General features: G+C 36.2%; 1 protein-coding gene across 1 annotated transcript in view; it reads left to right on the top strand.

Annotated features, from left to right (window-relative positions):
- Positions 1-5,000, top strand: part of Ca-alpha1T (Ca[2+]-channel protein alpha[[1]] subunit T) — a 126,350-nt gene that overhangs the window by 56,653 nt on the left and 64,697 nt on the right. The window lies entirely within an intron of this gene.

The following is a 5,000-nucleotide window of genomic DNA, read 5'->3' as shown; positions in this document are numbered from 1 at the left end:
GGTTTATGGCTCATACTTGGTTCTGCTCTGTGCTGTTATGCAGTCTTACCATAAATGTTTGGTTCAGCGTAATTTATGTGTAGGTCATCTAAACATGTATTGTTCTGTTTGGATTCTCATCTTATTAAAAGTCAAATGTACATGGTTTCAAGCCATTGCATGGTTTTGCTTTTTTCTTGGTATGCTGGCCATAGTTTTTTGTTGTTGGTCTACAATGGCTGGCATTAAAAGATAATTTATGTGCTAACATGATATTATGCACCAAAAGAGTACTACGTAGAAATATGATGAACTGATTTAAAGTGTAATGCTTCATTATAGTCTTTACTTTTGGGCTTTGAAATAAGAAGTGATGAAAAAAGCTTTGCCATACGCTTACTGTACGAATTTCATCCAAATTGTAAACCTTTGGCTCATGCTTGGTGTAGGGTCTGAAGCTGCACATTGAGCTCATGCTTGGTGGAGTCTTTTCAATGGCAATAGAGGACTCAGTTTATTACGTGTCTTTAGGCTTTCCCAAATACAGGTCTCTGTGGATTAAGCCAAATGTAGGCCTTCACTAATGCCTCACTCGGGCCCTCACGCACTCACGCCTTGTAGATTGTCTTTGCTTAATGAAGGACATTGGCTTATACTTGACAAGAGACTGTGGATACTGTTTGGTGTCTTCTCAAGAAGTGACGTGTATTCTGTGTGTGCGTGTGTGTGTGTGTGTGTGTGTGTGTGTGTGTGTGTGTGTGTGTGTGTGTGTGTGTGTGTGTGTGTGTGTCTGTGTGTCTGTGTGTCTGTGTGTGTGTGTGTGTGTCTGTATGTCTAAATGCATTCATGCATACATACATGTGTGTGTATATATATATATATATATATATATATATATATATATATATATATATATATATATGTATGTGTGTGTGTGTGTGTGTGTGTGTGTATGTTTGTATAAATATGTATGTATATATACATATACATGCATACACCCATGTATAGATATACATGAGCTTGTGAATTCATGCGTATGCATGTGTATGTACGTATGCATGCATAGCTGTGTATATAGTCATGTATCTGCGAGCACGGACACATGTGATTGTGCAGTGTGTGTGTGTGTGTGTGTGTGTGTGTGTGTGTGTGTGTGTGTTTGCGTTTGCGTGCTTGTGTGTCTATCTGTGCATCTGTACGTACTTGCGCATGCGTGTGCATGTACGTGCATATGTTTATGGTTGCGAGCGAGTAAAAATGATATATGCTTGTACATGTTATGCATAAATTTATGCTTGCATGGATAAGCATATGTGTGCCCCGGTGCGCGCCTGTGCATGCTTGGCCGTTCGTGTGTGCGGGCGCATAATGTCTTCTACAACTTTCATTCCTGTTTTTTCCCAATCCATGTTTGTTATGTTTGTTCATATTTTATTTGTGTAAACCTTTTCATTTGAATATTTCTATTTATTATTAATATATAGAACTAAGCAATGAGGAATTCATAGTTCCAGTATCAAAGCGTTCAGCATAGAGGAGAAATATCACATGAAATGGTATATCTATGACCAAGATATCAAAAATAAACTACTGGTTTAGACAGCTGAATGTATGGGCAGCCTGAGATTATCATTATTGTAGATGAACTGTCGAGACCCTTATGAGCGATTGTAGTAGTTTTAGATTTCAGATGCTTTGGTACAGAAGTGATGTTGTAGTGAGTAAATATTATCCTGGTGCAGTTTATATAAGAGACATGAGTGTAGTATTACAGCAGCATATGATGTTGACAGGTAAAAAAAAAAAATAGACAATGGATATATTGCTAAAATTATATAGCAAAATCCTTCATATAGTGGCTTTCTAGAAATGAACAAGATAGAGTAGTGTTCATGCCTGTGCTGTAGAAGGGAGGTAGAGGCACAGGTAGAATTTAGCAGTACCACCTATGCTGTATATTGATAATGTTGATATGATTTGCCTGGAAAGTAGAAGTGCTACATAACCTGTAGTATGGTATTACTGATTCACCAAGAGTGTGTCAGTGCTACACATGCAGTGCTGGTAAATCTTTTGTGAAAATATTTCTGTGCAGTATCAGCAATAGCTTTAGGCAAATAACTAGAATCATAGTATTCTCCAGAAGCCATCCCCCATACCTGTTTGAAATGCTTATTTATGCTGAGTATTTGATGGTACTACACATTATATTGAAACATCCCTCAAAATCTTGGGGAAAATGTAGACATCTAACAATAGTATTTTTCTCTATAGGTATGTCTTTGTAGTATCCCTAAGTAGGATGAGTATGTATTGTATATGGCCTCTTGTAAATTAATAATCTATACAGTATTTTTGTGTGTAATCCTTACTGGCTGGTATACTTATCTCCAGTAAACGACTGCAGGCTTCTGGTGCATGTTGACCTGCAGTATATTCATGACTGAGTGAATAAAATGGATGATAATGATAATGACAGCTGCAAGAATAATGGTATAATAATGATAACGATAATAATGATTATAATAATAATGATAACAATAGTTATTGTTACTATTATTATTGTTATTATAGTTATTATTATTATTATTATAATTATTATCATTATCATTTTCATCATCATCAAAAATTGTCTATGATTATTGAAATGTTAATAATGATACTAATAATGATGATGACAATCACATAGTCCCTCACTAGAACCAAAGTTCAGCCATCGCACTGAGTCATAAAACCAGAACAGCCATTGCCCTAAGAGAAGCCTGATGCACAAGGCAGGTCAAAAGGGTACGAGCCAGTAAGCACTTAAGATGGCCTGTTAGACCCCATCTAGCTCCAGGTACCAGGATCCCCCACTCTTGATCTTTTCCACCAGATGCTCCCACGCGCTCCATGGTGACCCATTTGCCACTTTCGTTTACCGAGTGTTTGTGCCATATGTCCCAGGCTCTTGTGATCATGCATTATCCTCTTGCCTTAAAGATCTGCAAAGTTCAGTCATATTTCCTTTCAGTACTTGATGTTCTTGTTGGCGATTCATATTCATTAATGTGTGTAGCATGCTGATTTGATCCATTTATATTTGAATTGATATCTTGAGAAATAAACGTACTAGCATTGACTGTTTAATATATTGTACTGAAAGTATCGAGTTGCATTAACATCTTTGAATAAATATTGAATTGGGATTGTTTTCCATTTTCAAGAGAGTAGTTATTGTGATTTTGCAAAAATAATCCATAAGCCTGGGCCTTCACCAATATCCTCATTAACTCATTCTTGAAAATCATGATCATTACAAACTCAGCACTATTCCGTATCCCATCCCTATCCCTGAGGGAGCTGCAGTACCTACGTCCTACTATTCCTAATCCCTGTGTCTGTTCATGTGGCCACATTTAACACTGTCTCTCGTGTAATTGTCTGACTGCCTCCCTTACTTGTTTCGTTTGGAGCTTCCCTCTTGTATGGCATGTCATTCCGCCGTTCTAACCTGCTTCTAACTTCCATATTGCATAAATGTCATTCCATACTTTGAAAGTTTTGATTATGCGAGAGCACCATCATAGCCTCTGTGGTCCCCATTAATATTAATGTTATTCCATAATCCCCACTCCGGTTCTTGTATCTGCTTCTGTACTACCCGTGCTTTTCATTTTTCATCGTAACCTTTATGTGTTATTTTACGTTTGTTTATCTTCCTCATCAAAGTTTTAAAAATACCTTACCATCCTCTCCTGTCTTATGAGATACCTTTTTTTGTCTGTAAATGCTTCACCCTCCTTATGATAAAAAAAAAATCTTTGCATACGAGACAATATCTGGTCGTCTTCATGTGTGAATATTTCACCTTTTTCATTAGCTACCTCTACATGTACGTCACCATCATATTGCAAATATTCCTGTAAAGCCACTAAAATAAAGATGTGTATATATATTTGACGTGTTCTAAGCGGTGACACTAGTTTGCTTCGTTTTTTTTCATAATGATCACATGTTAGTTTACCTTTGTCTACTGTAATTAAGCATGTATTATATTTACATATGCCCTACGTCAGTATATTTACCATCATATAACCTTTTTGTAAGTTTGTATATAAAGTTTACAGTGTTAAAATAGGCCTTAAATACACTGTCTGAACAAAGTGATTTCCATCTTGGCATGAAGTTGTATCTACTCTCATATGCTGTTTTGTACATACATAATATTGCAATTACTTAGCCATTATTGTATCAAATGGTAGCTTCAGAAAAAAAAAATAAGAACTGGAATCTCAATGTTGCTTTACAAGTAGTCCACTTGTTATTTTCTGACAATATTGTATAGTACATTGAATATTGTCCACAAAATATTCTTGTCTCTATGTCTTAGTGGACATTTCACCTCTGGTTTATATATCACAAAAACGACTCTGCCTGCTGCATTTTCTCTATGTGTACGTATTACAGTAATTTATTTACTTTTGTATGTATGACTGTGAAGTGGTGCTGTTCATGAACTCTTGAAAAGTATTTGTAGTAGCCTGTCGCTTTGGCCTTTCTTTGGTGATATCTTGATGCAGTGTACTTGATTGAATTACCTATCTCTGACGTTTTGTTTATTTTGCATTGATTTACCTATCTCTTTCATTTACTGGAAGTCGTAGTACAAAAGCGCTTGACCACAAGTGCTGATATCCGTAGCTTATCAGCTAGTGTTTCTAAATGTATCAATTCGAAGCAACCCCTACATCGATTGCTTGTAGTATATATAGTTTATTGTATGTTTTTTGTTTATTGTTTTGGCATTTTATGCAACCGAAATACCGGCTGTTATATGTGATAAACCTACATGTATCCAAGTTGTATACCTATCCCCTGTTTGTTGTGAGTGTAGCCTTTCGTAAAAGCCGTTACGGTTTTTCTCACAAATGGCAGTGTGTTTAATTCATCTTTCATGCTAATCTGTTTGTGAACTGCGGAGAAGGCAACACATTCTAGAACCCAAAATGGATGACCATAATTATTCCTAAATTAATTCG

Source organism: Penaeus vannamei, chromosome 9, assembly GCF_042767895.1.
Source record: "Penaeus vannamei isolate JL-2024 chromosome 9, ASM4276789v1, whole genome shotgun sequence".
Taxonomy (NCBI): domain Eukaryota; kingdom Metazoa; phylum Arthropoda; class Malacostraca; order Decapoda; family Penaeidae; genus Penaeus; species Penaeus vannamei.
Note: the sequence above shows the minus strand (reverse complement) of the source record. Positions and strands in the feature narration are given on the sequence as shown.